This window comes from Macaca mulatta, chromosome 1 (assembly GCF_049350105.2).
Source record: "Macaca mulatta isolate MMU2019108-1 chromosome 1, T2T-MMU8v2.0, whole genome shotgun sequence".
NCBI classification, from domain to species: Eukaryota; Metazoa; Chordata; class Mammalia; order Primates; family Cercopithecidae; genus Macaca; species Macaca mulatta.
In genome coordinates this window covers 217,883,112-217,900,757 of record NC_133406.1, presented here as the reverse complement: position 1 = coordinate 217,900,757, position 17,646 = coordinate 217,883,112, and the positions used below count along the sequence as shown (strand labels likewise).

Sequence of the window (17,646 nt, the reverse complement as noted above, 5' to 3'; positions counted from 1 at the left end):
ATAATGACCCCATAAGGAGGTATTATCAAATTTATTTTATATATTGAAGAAACTGAGGCTCATATTTTAAATAATTTGCTAGCCTAAGGCAAGCTGATATCAGCTAAAGGAGGGCTTTCATATTTAGTCTCTCTTGCTTCAGTGCCCAAAAGAGGCAGGAACAAGAACACCACCATCTCCACTCCCCTGGCCTGTACAAACAAGGTGGATCAGACCACTATCTGCTATTGCTTTACTGAGCTGACTACCTCTTACGTTTTTCTTGTCTCCATAAAAATTAGCTGCCCAGAGTATTTTTATTATGTCTTAAGCAAAAAATGAGACCAGCCCAGGGAGAAAAATCCCCAAGACTACAAACAACCACATTCATAAGCTGCTGGCTTATATCTTTATATACAAAGCTAAAGAAATAAGGGCAAAACCTGCTCCAATGGGGAGTTGTAAACCCTACTGACCAAACAGCCCCTCAGCACTTAGGCAGGTAGTTATACACAGCTAATTTAGTTTGTAATAGTTTTTGTACTTTCTTCAATAATTTGTACTGCCTATTGTTTTCTCCCTACCATTCTAAATGCCTCAAGAGCAAAGGTCACATCTTCTAGTTAATTTACAACTGTTCCTATACAATGACCATATAGCACCCAAACCAAAATTGGTTTTTCTGGCCTGGATATTTATATAAAGTATTACCCAAATTTAAAAATTAAAATATACAGGCTGGGTACAGTGGTTCATGCCTGTAATCCCAGCACTTGGGAGGCCAAGACAGAAGGATCATTTGAGACCAGGAGCTCAAGACTAGCCTGGGCAACACAGTAAGACCTTGTCTCTATAAAAAATAAAACAAAATTAGTCAGGCATGGTGGCACACACACACCTGTGGTCCCAGCCACCTGGGAGGCTGAAGTGGGAGGACAGCTTAAGCCTCAGAGGTCAAGCCTACAGGGAGCCAAGATCACGTCACTGCACTCCAGATGACAGAGCAGACCCTGCCTCAAAAATTAAAAAATAGTCTGGGTGTTGTGGCTCATGCCTATAATCTCACACTTTGGGAGGCCGAGGCGGGTGGATCACCTGAGGTCAGGAGTTTGAGACCAGCCTGGCCAACATGGCGAAACCCCTCTCTACTAAAAATATAAAAATTAGTTGGGTGTTGGTGGCGCATGCCTATAATCCCAGTTGCTCAGGAGGCTGAGGCAGAATTGCTTGAACCCGGGAAGCAGAGGTTGCGGTGAGCTGAGATCATACCACTGTACTGCACTCTGGGTGACAAAGCAAGACTCTGTCTTAAAAATAAATAATAAATAAATAAATAACAAAAAAAAATTTTAAAGACTTTAAGTAATTGACATTCTTCAACTAACATTTATAAAATCTACAGTTTCTAATAAAGAAACACCAAAAGACACTTAACACCTACAATGGTGCCAGGCATACATTTGAGTGGGCACTCAATAAAGTTGTGCTGAATGAATGATAACTGAGAGCTTAAAATCCATTAAAAACCACTTAAGGCATAATAAAATATCCACGACAAAAGCCAAAAGAAATGACTAGAGACTGTCAAGTTAATTGGAAAAATAAGATTCTAAGGTAGTTCACTCAAAGTCATACTTAGGGTACCACAAGTGAACACTCTGGATTTAAGCACCACATTGTATCTACAGCCAGAGTGAATGCATTAGGGCAGTGACTTAGCACGAGGGTTCTCTCTGCTCAGACCAGCAGCATGCAACCAGCAGCAGCTTGCCCCTTCCCCCAGTTAGTCCCCATTACCAACGCCCTGAAGCATAGTCACAGAACTGCAGCAGTTAAGCCAGGCAGTACTAAAAGTTAGAAGGAAATGAGCATGCCACCTGACCCTTTTCTGGCACAGGCTAAGCTGATTAGTTTAGGTTATAAACACAACTACAAGATTCCAGTACACTGATGAAATGACTCTTTTCCTACAAACTAAAAATAACCTATTAAAACAGGAGTGCTCCTCAAGTATTTCTGCCCTGCCAGCAACCCAAAGTTCCATTTCCTCAAATCCTTCATTAGTCTAGTCTTATTGGATCCAAGTCTCCACACCTCCCCCATCTTCCCCACTCTTCATCCTAATGCTATGAACACAGTGAAAGACCTAAACTCCTTTCCTAACCTCATGCTTTTAATGTTTCTTTTCCAATAAGCAAACGTGCAGAACTTCCATGGCTCCTGCCTTGTGTAGAGCCACAACTGGAAGACATGCTGAGCTGCAGCAAAGAATAATGAAAAACAAAGGAAAACTGAAGGACAAGATGCAGCATGCTCAGGAAGTCAGCTAAATGCTTTTCATTCAGGCAGGCATAGGAGGAGCCTCACCTACCTAGAATACAGCATAAGGACAAATAGTGTCTAGTACAGAGCTAGACTATACTTTATCACTTTAGAACAAAGCCATCAAGCATGTTCTAGAGACAGACTCATGTCCAAAGAGCTTTAGTATCCTATAAGAATCACTAGGCTGGGCCGGGCGCGGTGGCTCAAGCCTGTAATCCCAGCACTCTGGGAGGCCGAGATGGGTGGATCACGAGGTCAGCAGATCGAGACCACCCTGGCTAACATGGTGAAACCCCATCTCTACTTAAAAAAAAAAAAAAAAAAAAAAAAAAAAAAAAAAAACTAGCCGGGCGAGGTGGTGGGCGCCTGTAGTCCCAGCTACTCGGCTACTCGGGAGGCTGAGGCAGGAGAATGGCGTAAACCCGGGAGGCGGAGCTTGCAGTGAGCTGAGATCCAGCCACTGCACTCCAGCCTGGGCAACAGAGCGAGACTCCGTCTCAAAAAAAAAAAGAAAAGAATCATTAGGCTGGCAGGGCGAGGTGGCTTACCCTGTAATCCCAGCACTTTGGAAGGCTGAGGCGGATGGATCCCGAGGTCAGGAGTTCGAGACCAGTCTGACCAACACAGTGAAACTCCATCTCTACTAAAAACACAAAAATTAGCCAGGCGTGGTGGCACATGCCTGTAATCCCAGCTATTCAGGAGGCTGAGGCAGGAGAATCACTTGAACCCGGGAGGCGGAGGTTGCAGTGAGCCGAAGTCGCACCACTGCACTCCAGCCTGGGCAACAGGGCGAGACTCCAATTGAAAAAAAAGCATCATTAGGCTATCTCAGGGTTGAAGTGACATTTTCAGGGTAAACAAACTCCCATCATTTAAGCCAAATAAATCAAGACTGAATTGCAGACTTTCCAGTCATACAGAGCTGAGAGAAGCTCCTACTCTCTCAGCTTCCTACTACTAGGAAGTGGAAATTCCAAAGAAGCTAGAAAACCCAGTCCTCAGTAGCTCTCCCTGCTCTCAGGCCCTGAGGTAAGCCAGCACTTCCTTTCCAAGGTCAAAAATTAACCATACGCTTTGAACATCCTTGTGCTTTGCAACAGCACCAGGAAAATGCCACAATGCTATGCCACCCTATACAGACCTAAGACATTTGCTATTCTTGATTATTCCCAAGAGTAGTCACTTGGGATACTCATTAATGTACTTCCTAAAGATCCAACTTTCAAAGTAGTCTTCTCATGCTTATTTTTAACCTTTTACCATCTCTCTTAAAAAAAAAAAATTCAGATGTCTTGGAGCACTGAAGAAGAAATAAAAAAGAAAAAGAAAACAAAAATTGGCTTATCTATACAATCTACACTCTCAGAAAAATTCCTCCTGGAAAAAAAAAAAAAAAAAAAAAAAAAAAAAACCTTGCCCTAAGACCACCCAAAGTACACCATGGTAAAGTTCCAATGTAGAATCATGCTATGAGCAAAAGCAAATGGAAAGCTGCAGCCCTTCATCAAACAGCATTAGAACCTTCCAAGATTTGTGAAATCAAAGAGTATCAGAGATGGAAAGATACTTAGGGTGCAATAATCTAGCCTAGCCTTTCATTTTAAAGACGGGGAAAAATAAAGCCCAAAGAGAGGAAGTGGAGTCTTGAAGCAAAGCTAGGACCTAAGTGGCCAGATTCCCAACTCTGGTATCTTCTGCCACATGATACCTCTTCACAAGATTGACTTTAAGGGAGTCAAGTGGCTAAAGAGAGGGTGGGCAAAAGAAAGTAAACATATGGTACCAAGCAAACAAACCAACTCTCCGTGAATTCTCCCCTGCTGCTTTGTGGTGTGACCCAGGAAGATTTATTCCTCCTCCATATGCCTTAATTTCAAGGGTTTTTATCTTAAATATTACATAATTTTACTAAGAAGCAAGATACAATTATCACTCATGGCTTAATGGGGCCTCCACTATACAGGTGAAGTCAAAAACAATCGACTACTAGAATGGAAAGACTACATGAACCCTAAACAGAAAGAGTAACATCCTTTTGGGGCAAGGGGGTACATTTTTTAAAAAGACTACTCAACTAGATGGCTCCACTGAAGGAATCCACATCATCTGACTTCATATTCTGGTATTTAGACTTCAAGAAAATAAGTTCACTTTTCTGACTCTTGGTTTCTTTAACAATAAAATGAAAGGTATAGACTTTCATTCATTCTAATGTCCTTTCAAACTCTAAATGACCTAACCTTGACAGGAGCCCTGACAGCACAAAAAAGGCAAGGTACAAAAGTGTTGAGCTTGCCCAGGTTTGGAGGTTTGCCCCATCATTTAAGCCAAATAAATCAAGCTTGAATTGCAGATTTTCCAGTCATACAGAGCTGAGAGAGGGACTCAAATCCTACTACTAGGAAGTGGAAATTCCAAGGAAGCTGGAAAACCCTGTCCTCAGTAGCCCTCCCTGGGAGCTGGCAGATACGCTTGGGTATCTGCTGGCCTAGTCCTACTCATGAGTCCTAGCAGATATGCTTACAACCTGACAATATCAGTGGTCCTGTTAAAATTAAAATGGAGAAAACAGTGCACACTTTCTTCAAAAGTATGCCCACTAAAACGTTGGCTGTGACCCCCGTAAGGATCTAGCTGGACCATCTGCAGATGGTTTAAATTTGCCATTGCTGATTTTTTTCTATCCCCTACCTTGATACCAAGTATTTACTGTCTTATTACTAAGTAAATCATATACTTTCTCAATATCCTCATTCTCTTTGTTTTTCTCTTTCATTTTAAGTGCATGTTAGACATTTAAAGATCTACGAAAAATAAATAAATTCTTAGTAACAGGTAAACAACTAGAATTTTCAACAAACAGGGAAAAAAGTGTTGAGTGTGAGCAAGCTTTTTACTAAAGCACATCAGTCTATACAGTCAATTCAGCATTCTCCGTTCAGAGGCTGCCTCTTCCCAGGGATGTGGCTAATGGTGAAAACAAAATAATGTGAGGAAAGAGGACAAAAGTTTCATTTTCTGCTGTCTCACTGACACATCTTAATATGGAGGACACAGTATATCAGAGATTAAAGCAAGAAGTTAAATCAATGCAAAAGGAAATGCAAGCTCCAACGTCAATTATGAAAAGTAACGACTCTTAAATAAGCAAGTACTTGCCTGCCTGCCTGCCTGCCTGCCTACTAAGACTGGATTAAAGATTATTTCTATCAACAAGGTTACAAACAGTAATTTTCAACTTTTTGTATGGATATACAATTACCTGGGTACTTGTTAAAATTACAGATGCCTCAGTACCATTTTCAAATCTTCTGATTAAGTGGACCTGTTGCAGAGCCCACAGACTGTGCATTCTGATACAGATAGTCCACAGACTATACTTTTTAAAATACTGTGAAGTGTGTACGGGAGGGGATCATTAGGTGTCCTGGACACATAAATATATGTCTTCTGGAGTGGTATAACTCACAGTAAAATACATGTTCCAAGGATGGCATGCAGGCCAATTTTTAACTGTACCAGACCCACTCCCCTCCCTTCTACCTCCTAAAGCAACTTCTGAAGTCAGTGCTCTCTCTATTCATATAAAGGGCCCTTCTAGTGACTAAAACACACTATGTTGGCTCCTATTTTAGATCCTATTTCAAAACAAGCAAGGCCGGTGTGGAGGCTCATGCTTGTAATCCCAGTACACTGGGAGGATAAGGTAGGAGGATCAGTTGAGCCCAGGAGTTTGGCGCCAGACTGAGCAGCATAGTGAGACCCAATATACTTGCTTCTCCTATTTTACTTCTCTTCATGGTTCTCAGTATTTCCTGAGATTCGTTATATTTTATACTTACTTACACTCTCTATTCCTAGAACCCAGAACGGTACCTGGCATATGACAGATGCTCAACAGAAGTTTAAACAGGAAGAAGGCACCATTTTAGAAAACAAAATAAGTTCTTAGTCTTACACCCTGTTCAGTTTACTGACCATACTGTCAGCTGTACCCTTCATCCTGGATGGCCATTCTTGCTTTTGATGTTTACAGAATTCAGGAAACTGAATATAGGTACCAGCCCAGAGAGGCTCTCTGCTACCTGAGAGCTACTACTATTGTAATGTGCAATTTCTGCCCCAACTGAGCTACAACAGAAGTTTAAATGTCTAGCCTACAGACAGATGTTCCCACATGCCTTAAACTCCACAGGAATGAGTTGTCTTTTACTATGTGAGAAGTAAAATGTAATGTTGGCAAATACCAGTGTGAGAGCTACAAGTTTCAACAAAAGCAGCACACAGTATACTGGCAGCCAAAATCACTTCACTCTATTCTGCATTAGGTCAGCCAAACACTTCCTGTCAAGACTCAGTAACTCTCAGGCCGGGCACGGTGGCTCACGCCTGTAATCCCAACACTTTGGGAGGCCAAGGCGGGCGGATCACAAGGTCAGAAGATCAAGACCCTCCTGGCTAACATGGTGAAAACCCATCTCTACTAAAAATACAAAAAATTAGCCGGGCGTGGTGGCGGGCGCCTGTAGTCCCAGCTACTCGGGAGGCAGAGCTTGCAGTGAGCCAAGATGGCGCCACTGCACTCTAGCCTGGGTGACAGAGCGAGGCTCAGTCTCAAAAAAAAAAAAAAAAAGACTCAGTAACTCTCACCATACATTTTTGTCTATTCATTCGTCTATGGGCAGTCACGTCTTATAAAGCACACATTACTAAGTGCTTTATATATATCACCCTATTCCTCAAAATAATTCTGTAAGTGTTATTATTCTCATTTTAGAGATTACAAAATTGAAGCTCCAAGGCACTTAGCAATTTGCAACTAATAACTAATTAGCAGGGCTGGGATTTGCATTCAGGTCTACCTGACTTTAAATTCTTGGTTTTTTCACTGTAATAGTTTAATTCTTAAGGCTTCTCCCACCACCTCCCACCCTCTGCACTAAGTCTGGCACATAGAGGACATCTGTTATTTACTGAATCCATGAGAGTTAAAAAGGATAATTTAATTCAAACTCAAGGATCTGTCTAGGATCAAATTCTTCAGCTCCAATTTTAGTTTTGCGTTTTTATTTTTTATTATTATTTTTTTTTTTTTTTTTTTGAGACGGAGTCTCGCTCTGTCACCCAGGCTGGAGTGCAGTGGCCGGATCTCAGCTCACTGCAAGCTCCGCCTCCCGGGTTCACGCCATTCTCCTGCCTCAGCCTCCCGAGTAGCTGGGACTACAGGCGCCTGCCACCTCGCCCGGCTAAGTTTTTGTATTTTTAGTAGAGACGGGGTTTCACTGTGTTACCCAGGATGGTCTCGATCTCCTGACCTCGTGATCCGCCCACCTCAGCCTCCCAAAATGTTGGGGTTACAGGCGTGAGCCACCGCACCTGGCCCCGTTTTAGTTTTAAAAAGAAAAAAATTGGCCGCACGCAGTGGCTCATGCCTGTAATCCCAGCACTTTGGGAGGCTGAGGCAGCTGGATCACAAAGTCAGGAGTTCGAGACCAGCCTGACCAACATGGTGAAACCCAGTCTCTACTAAAAATACAAAAATTAGCTGGGCATGGTGGCACATGCCTGTAATTCCAGCTACTTGGGAGGGTGAGGCAGGAGAATCGCTTGAAACCAGGAGGCAGAGGTTGCAGTGAGCCAAGATCGCACTACTGCACTCCAGCCTGATGACAGAGTGAAAAGCCGAGACGGGCGGATCACGAGGCCAGGAGATCGAGACCATCCTGGCTAACACAGTGAAACCCCGTCTCTACTAAAAAAATACAAAAAACTAGCCGGGCGAGGTGGCGGGCGCCTGTAGTCCCAGCTACTCGTGAGGCTGAGGCAGGAGAATGACGTAAACCCGGGAGGCGGAGCTTGCAGTGAGCTGAGATCCGGCCACTGTACTCCAGCCCGGGGGACAGAGTGAGACTCCGTCTCAAAAAAAAAAAAAAAAAAGAAAGAAAGAAAGAAAAAGAAAAAAAAATTAAGTTCATTCAAGTCGCTTTGAATTTTTAAAAAAGTGGAAAATACAGGTTTTTCAGTTAAAAAAAAAAAAAACTGGATTTATTCCAAAATGGAATCCATTATAACATAATTCATTACTATGGGACTCTGGATATAAAGCAAGTGAAATCATAAAAAGCAGCATAACCTAGTATACTAAGACATGGATGTGAAGTAAAATCTGAATTTATGTATTAAGTTTCAGCTAAAATAGAGATAAATGTACTTGCCTCCCCATCTAACAATCAAATGTGCTAATGCTTATAAAAACACTTCATAAATGTAAAGTGTTATACAAAATTAATTATTAGTGTTAATTGAGCCTTGAAGACAGAATAAATGCCTCTAAGGCCAGCATTATTAAAAGTCCCACCATACTTGGAGCATTACAAGGTAAACATCTTAAACTCAAATTAGTTTACCCTTAAGAAAGAAAGGATGTGGCTTGACCATTACTAATCTTTTTATAATATGTCTAAGTGCTATCTCTCCAATTGGCACTATTAAGCCTCCAATAGCAGAGAACTGGGATATATACCTCAATATATTGTTTCACTTTGAGAAGGATTATAACCCTGGCTTCATTGTGGGAGAGGGACACTGGGTTCTATAACTAGATAATAACTCCCTCCTTTCATGCTAAGGCACTTATCTATGCAGAACATTAGATGTCAGATCTGTAATACTGAGTGATAAAAAATATTCCAGATATTTCTTCCAGCTATAAAAGCTGTGCTTCTTAGGCGGAGCCAATAAACAGCATAGGCCTATATACTGATTAGTCTTCCCTAAGCTAAAGAGAAAATAAACAGAAAATATTCAACAATCTTAAAAGGCTATAGCATCAGTCCTAATGAATGTCACAAAGTGCATTTATCAATGACGTTGCTGAGACTGACATGAAATAAAATGTTTTTAAAGCCAGTGGAATTTGGGTAGATGAGAGAGTGTTTAGAAGCTACTGGGATTGTGTGTATATCGTGGGGCATATTTTAAATAATGATCGAGATAGAAAAATCTCATCATTAGACTCACCATTCTCTTATTTTCAGCCCTCAAAAATTAATGATCATTGCCTTATCAAAACCCAGATTATAAAGATGATAATGAGGCCAGGTGCGGTGGCTCACACCTGTAATCCCAGCACTTTGGGAGGCCAAGGTGGGCAAATCGCCTGAGGTCAGGAGTTCAAGACCAGCCTGATCAACATGCAGAAACCCCATCTCTACTAAAAATACAAAAATTAGCCAGGCATGGAAGCGCATGCCTATAATCCCAGCTACTCAGTAGGCTGAGGCAGGAGAATCACTTGAACCCGGGAGGCAGAGGATGCAGTGAGCCAAGATCATGCCATTGTACTCCAGCCTGAGCAACAAGAACAAAAACTCCATCTCAAAAATAAATAAATAAATAAATAATAAATAAATAAGACAATGAGCTTCAGAATCTTGCAACACATTTTAACATCAGTATAGCCTTCTTATAATTCAACATTTCCTCCAACCCATCTCTCAACAAAATCCTCCAACTATTCCACTCCTACTAGAGAAACAAATTCCATCCCATCAAACTTTCCTAAGGAAGTAAGATCACTTAAAAGATTTTCCTCCCCGGTTCATTCATTTTCTGCATCTGTATCTATGTTTATATATGTACCATGTGCCAGAATCACAATTCCACTATATATCTGCAAGTGATCATAGCAGACAATATTATAAATACTATAAATGAATAAGCAGATTTAGAATACAAGTGACTAACACATAAGTAAGATGTATAAAGGGTTATCCACAATAACTACAGATTAGTCTAAATTCCTTAATGCATCACTCAAGGCCCTGGCAAGCTGGAGGTCATCTTTTTCCTTCTAGGGACAGACTGATCTACTCATTTCCGGAAGACAAATTACTTCATGTTTTAACTTTGCCCAGACATTTTTCCTGCCTGGAATGCCCTCTCCAGCTCATCAAATCTATTCAAGAAATTCAATGCTAACCTCTCTTCAGTGGAACCTTTCCACACTCACTATTCTTTAACTCTACCCTTGCTGAAAACCTACTGACATTTGCTATACAAGCATATATTACTATGATCGATGTACTGTTCTTTTATACAGGACATGCATAAACATTTGTGTATGTGTTTATGTCATAATACTCCAAGTAAAACACAAAACTCACTGAAGGTGCAGAACTGTCATTTCTTTGTATTTTTACCTGTACAATATTATGAATATAACGGTTATCCAATAGAGAGATGTTTAAGAAAAAAAATAAAAGAGGGCAAGAGAGGGGGGTATCCTTAGGATCCACCAAGTTAATAGTTTCCTTTTTTTTTTTTTTTTTTTTGTAGAGATGGGGTCTCACTATATAGCCCAGTATGGTCTTGAATTCCTAGGCTCAAGCAATCCTCCTACCTCAGCCTGGCAAAGTGCTGGGATTTCAGGCGTGAGCCACCATGCCCAGTCCCTAAATTAAGAGTTTCTTGAAATTAAGTCCTTATCAATGGCCTGGATCCTTCCGTTGTTTTATGGAGCACCATTCGTATTTATCAATGGTCTCCCATCACTTAAAATAAAACTCTACAGAATCTGGTTATTGCCACCCCTCCTACTTCATCTCCTATCATATTCTACCATTCTCTCTGAGACCTCTCACTCAATGTTTCTTATACATACATTGGCCTCCTGTGTCCTCACTTTGGCCAGCTCACTTCCACCTTAAGATCTTTCTACCTGGGGGCGGGGCATGGTGGCTCACACCTGTAATCCCAGCACTTTGGGAGGCCAAGGTGGGCAGATCACCTGAGGTCAGGAGTTTGAGGCCAGCCTAGGCCAACATGGTGAAACTCCGTCTCTACTAAATATACAAAAATTAGCCAGGCGTGGTGGTAGGCGCTTGTAATCCCAGCTACTAGGGAGGCTGAGGCAGGAGAATCGCTTGAACCCAGGAAGTGGAGGTCACAGTGAGCTGAGATCACCCCCACTGCAACCCAGCCTAGGTGACAGAGTGAGACTCTGTCTCAAAAAAAAAAAAAAGACCTTTCTACTCGGAGCTTCCTCTGCCTTCCCATGGCAGCTACTGCCTCCTAATTCAAGTCACAGTTCAAATATCATTCCTCAGAAATGCCTTAGCTGACAATCCTAGCGAAAGCTGCACTCCTCTCACATTACTTCCTAGTATATGAAACTACTCTTTTTCTCCATCTCTATCTGAAATGATTCTGTTGATGTTTACTACTTGTCTCTCCCAACCAGCATGTAAACTCCATGAAGAGAAGGATTTTGAGTTTTGTTCACCACTGTACCCCAGTGCCTAGCCTGGAATACTAGCTGGTATGCAGAAGGCAGTCAATAAATATTAATTCAAAAAAAAAAAGAGTTTGTTTCCTCTCAGCTAATACTGTAGTTCTCCTCAGGAGCCAGAACACTGTTTCCTGCTCCTATTTATTTATTTATTTTATTTTTTGAGATGGAGTCCCACCCTGTCACCCAGGCTGGAGTACAGTGGTGTGATCTCAGCTCACCTCAACCTCTGCCTCCCGGGTTCAAGTGATCCTCTTGCCTCAGCCTCCCAAGGAGCTGGGTTTACAGGTGCATGCTATCACACCCAGCTAATTTTTGCATTTTTAGTAGAGACAACGTTTTGCCATGTTGGCCAGGCTGGTCTCAAACTCCTGACCTCAGGTGATCTGCCCGCCTCTGCCTTCCCAAGTGCTGGGATTACAGGTGGAAGCCAGCACGTCTGGCCCTCCTGCTCCTTTTTAAAAGACAGGGTCTCGGCCAGGCACAGTGGCTCAGGCCTATAATCCCAGCACTTTGGGAGGCTGAGGCAGGCGGATCACCTGAGGTCAGCAGTTCAAGACCAGCCTGACCAACATGGAGAAACCTCATCTCTACTAAAAATACAAAATTAGCCAGGCATGGTGGCGCATGCCTGTAATCCCAGCAACTCAGGAGGCTGACACAGGAGAATCACTTGAACCCGGGAGGTGGAGGTTGTAGTGAGCCAAGACCGTGCCATTGCATTCCAGCCTGGGCAACAAGAGCAAATCTCCATCTTTCTTTTTTTTTTTTTTTTTTTTTTTAAAAAAAAAGGGTTTCACTCTGTGGCCCAGGCTGGAGTGCAGTGGTGTGATCATAGCTCACTGCAGCTCTTACTTTTGGGTTCAAGCAATCCTCTCCCTTCAGCCTCCTGAGTAGCTAGTACAACAGACATCTGCCACCACGCTTGGCTTTTTCTTTTTTTTTTCCGAGACAGAGTCTCGCTCTTATTGCCCAGGTTGGAGCGCAATGGCATGATCTCGGCTCACTGCAACCTTCACCTCCCACGTTCAAGCAATTCTCCTGCCTCAGCCTTCCAAGTAGCTGGGGTTACAGGTGCCTGCCACCACACCTGGCTTATTTTTTGTATTTTTAGTAGAGACGGGGTTTCACCATGTTGGCCCAGGCTGGTCTCAAACTCCTGACCCTCTCAGGTGATCCACCTGCCTTGGCCTCCCAAAGTGCTGGGATTACAAGCACGAGCCACCGTGTCCAGGCCACACCTGGCTTATTTTTAATTTTATTTTTGTAGAGACAGAGTCTCACTATGTTGCCCAAGGTGCTGTTTCCCACCTTTAATCTCCCACAACCTCTAACAGACTAAATGCACTGAAATCACCAAATAACTGCTCAACAAAGGAGGACAGAAATATGGTTATTTCCTTTTCTGGCACACCCCCTCCAGTTACATCTTTTTAAGTCAACAAATATTCATTAAGTACCTACCATGAGTCAGGCAGTGAGCTAGGCATCATTCTAATTTCTTACTTTTTCAATTTGTCATGCTCATCAATGATACTCTGAAAGGTCAAACACCTGGTCATAAGCTAAAGAAGCCTTGACACCACCACCCCCAGTCGATCTCATTTTATCGAACAAAGAAATGCGACTAATTACAGCTACCTTCAGGGCACCATATAAACGTACTAGTTACTCTTTATGTCAGGAGACCACACAGAAAACTTTACTGTCCAATTCTTAATATGCGTCAGTCTCTCATCTACTATTGTTCTTCAAGAGAACGTGCCTTTAAAAAAAAAAAAACTATAAAAGACATTCCTGAGAAATCTGGCGACATCTGAATATGGGCTGATTAAAAACAAACAATTTTTTAGGTGTGAGAATGGTACGATGGTTGTGTAGCAGATTATCCTTATTATTTAGGGTGACACATCTGCAGCTTGTCAAATTGTTCAGAAAAAAATTTGTTGTGATGTATATAGAGACACAGATACCAACAGCTACTCAAGTATAATAAGGCAAACAGTTGATAATTATTGAATTCCAACGAATATTCTAATAAATATTCTATCAACTCTTCTATGTTTGAAATTTTTCATAAGAAGTTGGTGAGAAGAAAATGTTTAAGAAGATTATTATGTGCACCTTTCTGGCTATAACTACTTGATGGTCTTTAATACAAGCATTTACATATAATTAGACCAAAACTGATGCAGAAAATACTACAGGACTCAGAAACTGAACCACTAAAACACAAGAAATACTGACATAAGAAGTAAGGAACCCAAGGCAAAAACCTGGGCAAAAGCCTAGGCTAAGTCCCTTCTTCTTAACCAGCCTTGGGTTCAGAAAAGACAGACACTCTTATTTTGGAAGCCTGCTTCTAGGAAGCACACTACACATGTAGACCCAATCTTTCAGCCTTATCCTCCAAGGAGATAAGTCTATGATGGGAAACTAAACTACAAAATCACAGTGACAATATATATGAACAGAGCTTTCTAAGTTCACAAGCATTTTAAAAATATAATTTATTATTGCTGCTGTTACTTAAGCAGATATTAAGAACTATAATCACAACCACCAATGTAATAATGGATTCAAGCCAAGATTATCAGTGGATGCTAAAACCATTTGGTTGGAAAACAGGATATTCATACTCTCTCAAAGTCACTGTAAAGATTTCTTACAAAGGGAAGTAGGGATCTTTACAATAGAGAGATAAAACTTACCATCAACAATAATGAGACAGGCTGGGTGCAGTGGCTCATGCCTGTAATCCCAGCACTCTGGAAGGCCGAGGCAAGTGGATGACTTGAAGTCAGGAGTTCAAGAACAGCCTGGCCAAAATGGTGAAACCCTGTTTCTACTAAAAATACAAAAATTAGCCAGGCATGGTGGCGCACACTTGTCATCCCAGCTACTTGGAAGACTGAGGCGGAGGATCACTTGAACCTAGGAGGGGGTGGCTGCAGTGAGCCGAGATCATGCCACTGCACTTCAGCCTAAGCAACAGAGAGAGACCCCATCTCAAAAAAATATAAATAAATAAATGAAGAGACAGACTGACATTATATGACTCCCAATACGACACAAGGGGAAGTACACAGCAGCATCTATGTAATATTTCTTCCCAAAAATGTTTACCCTGAATCTAAGTATAAGAAAACAATAAAGGCCGGGCGCGGTGGCTCACATCTGTAATCCCAGCACTTTGGGAGGCCGAGGTGGGCGGATCACAAGGTCAGGAGATCAAGACCACGGTGAAACCCTGTCTCTACTAAAAATACAAAAAATTAGCCGGGCGCGGTGGCGGGCGCCTGTAGTCCCAGCTACTCGGGAGGCTGAGGCAGGAGAATGGCGTGAACCTGGGAGGTGGAGCTTGCAGTGAGCCGAGATCACGCCACTGCACTCCAGCCTGGGAGACAGAGCGAGACTCCATCTCAAAAAAAAAAAAAAAACAATCAGACAAATCCGATTTATGAGACATTATAACTGGCCTGTACTCTTCCAAAGGAGAATGTTATTAAAGATATACACACAAACAAGTTAGAATGGACTGGCAGGGGTCTGCAAACTAAAGTTTTATAGGAACACAACAATGCCCATTTGTTTATGTATAATTTATGGCTGTTTTTCCCTCACAAGAGACAAGATGGCCCACAGGGCTGAAAGTAGTATCTAGCTCTTTACAGAAAAAGTCTGCTGACTCCTACTCTAGATTAAAACAGACACGAGGCCAGGCACGGTGGCTCACACCTACAATCCCAACACTCTGGTAGCCCAAGTGAGGAGGATCACTTGAGTCCAAGAGTCTGAGACCAGCCTGGGCAACAGAGCCATACCCCATTTCTATAAAAAATTTTAAAAATTAGCTGGATGTGGTGGTGCGCGTCTGCAGTCCCAGCTACTCATGAGGCTAAAACAGGAGGATCACTTCAGCCCAGGAGATGGAGGCTACAGTGAAGTATGAACACACCACTGCACTCCAGCCTTGGTGAAAGAGTGAGACCCAGTCTCTTAAAAAATAAACAAGGTTGGCCGGGCGCGGTGGCTCAAGCCTGTAATCCCAGCACTTTGGGAGGCCGAGACGGGCGGATCATGAGGTCAGGAGATCGAAACCATCCTGGCTAACACGGTGAAACCCCGTCTCTACTAAAAAATACAAAAAAAAAACTAGCCGGGCGAGGTGGCGGGCGCCTGTAGTCCCAGCTACTTGGGAGGCTGAGGCAGGAGAATGGCGTAAACCCGGGAGGCGGAGCTTGCAGTGAGCTGAGATCCGGCCACTGCACTCCAGCCTGGGTGACAGAGCAAGACTCCGTCTCAAAAAAATAAAAAAATAAAAAAATAAACAAGGCCAGGTGTGGTGACTCACCCCCGAAATCCCAGCACTTTGGGAGATCAAGGCAGGAGGACTGCTTGAGCCCAGGAGTTCGAGACCAGCCTGGGCAACATGGTGAGACCCTGTCTCTACAAAAAATTTTTAAAAATTAGCTAGGCATGATGGCACACACCTGTGGTCCCAGCTACTCGGGAGGCTGAGGTAAGAGAATTGCTTGAGCCCAGGAAGTTAAGACTGCAATGAGCCATGATCAGGCCACTATACTCCAGCCTGGGAGACAGCATGAGACCCTGTGTGAAACAAACAAAAATAGCAGTGGAAATTAATTGCCATGCTTTTCTTTTTTTTCCAACTTTTAAGTTCAGAGGTACATATGCAGAACGTGCAGGTTTGTAACAGATAAATTGTGTGTGACGGTGGTTTGCTGCACAGATCATCCCATCACCCAGGTACTAAGCCCAGCATCCAGTAGCTGTTCTTCCTGATGCTCTCCCTCCTCCCAACCCCACCATGCTTTATTAACCAATGAAAGCTCAATACAAAAACTCAATCCCCTGGAGTATGTTTCAAGAAGAATCCGTGTAACAAGGAACTATCACCAACAAAACAAGTACCAATCCACAATTCTTTGTTTGGGGCTAAATGTGTTTTGAAATTCAAAATTTTTCAAACTTTGGAAACTTAAGGACTGGGGCAGCACCCAACAGGCAAACACATTAATATTTCTACAGTTAAATATGTGAACAATTCTAATAAAAGGTGAGATAAAGATTATAAATAGCCTACTTCAATTCAGGTCAGGTTTTGCCAGGAAGCAAATTACTTTTTTCATTTTTAAATGCATTTTGGCTTTTAGAATTACATACAAAGAACTATGGACTCCTTGGGAATATTCTACACTTGTATTCAAATCATTTAATCAGCCTACACTAGTACCTACTTATGGGGTGGAGTTGGGTAGACTTCAGAGATTTTCCAAGAGAATTGTATTTGTGATTCCAACATAGTTGCATATTCCATTAAAGATTTGGAAAAACCACATTAATATGAACAAGTGGTTAGGAACAGGCACAGTACTGGAATAAATCATTTTAATCAGGATTCAAAGCAACCAGAGAGAACATGGGTTGGGATAGCGTAAAAGCACTCATGCTGGACCAGAGTTGCTATACATATATCATAGGTAGCCAATTCAAGAGTTTAGAAATACATGTAACTGTTTAAGGCTATGAATAGGTCCTCAAAGGAAGGGAAGATGATTAAAATTTTAAATTAATGCATCAACTTATACCTAAAATATGTAACAAATATATGTTGGTTTTATTTGATGCTATAAATTATTAGGGATCAGAATCTGGAGACAAATTACTATAATCCTTAGTTGAGAAGCTGGTAAATTCTTGATATAACTCCTTAACCAGACTAACTTAGTAACCCATGACAAAGTAGTATACTGGAAATAGCAGTGAACTGAAAGTCCAGGAGACCTCAATTCTCATCTCAATTCTGCTAGTACCTAATTATACCACCTGACCCAGAAACACAGTAGACACCCAGCAATTGGGTTGCTAAATCAAAGAACTTTTTTGTGCCTCTAATTCATCATTTGTGTCACAGAACACTGGATTAAAGAAATTTAGGCTGGGCATGGTGGTTCACGCCTGTAATCCCAGCACTTTGGGAGGCCGAGGAGGGCGGATCACCTGAGGTCAGGAGTTCGAGACCAGCC

At 42.1% G+C, this 17,646-nt stretch overlaps 1 protein-coding gene and 1 long non-coding RNA gene across 17 annotated transcripts in view; one reads left to right on the top strand and one right to left on the bottom strand.

Moving 5' to 3' along the window:
* LUZP1 (leucine zipper protein 1) overlaps window positions 1-17,646 on the bottom strand; it is a 96,690-nt gene that overhangs the window by 36,496 nt on the left and 42,548 nt on the right. The gene's annotated exons all lie outside the window — the stretch shown is intronic.
* On the top strand, window positions 11,226-12,352 carry LOC144335359 (uncharacterized). Its single transcript, XR_013406165.1, has 2 exons — window positions 11,226-11,671; window positions 12,066-12,352. It is a non-coding gene; the product is annotated as an uncharacterized LOC144335359 (long non-coding RNA).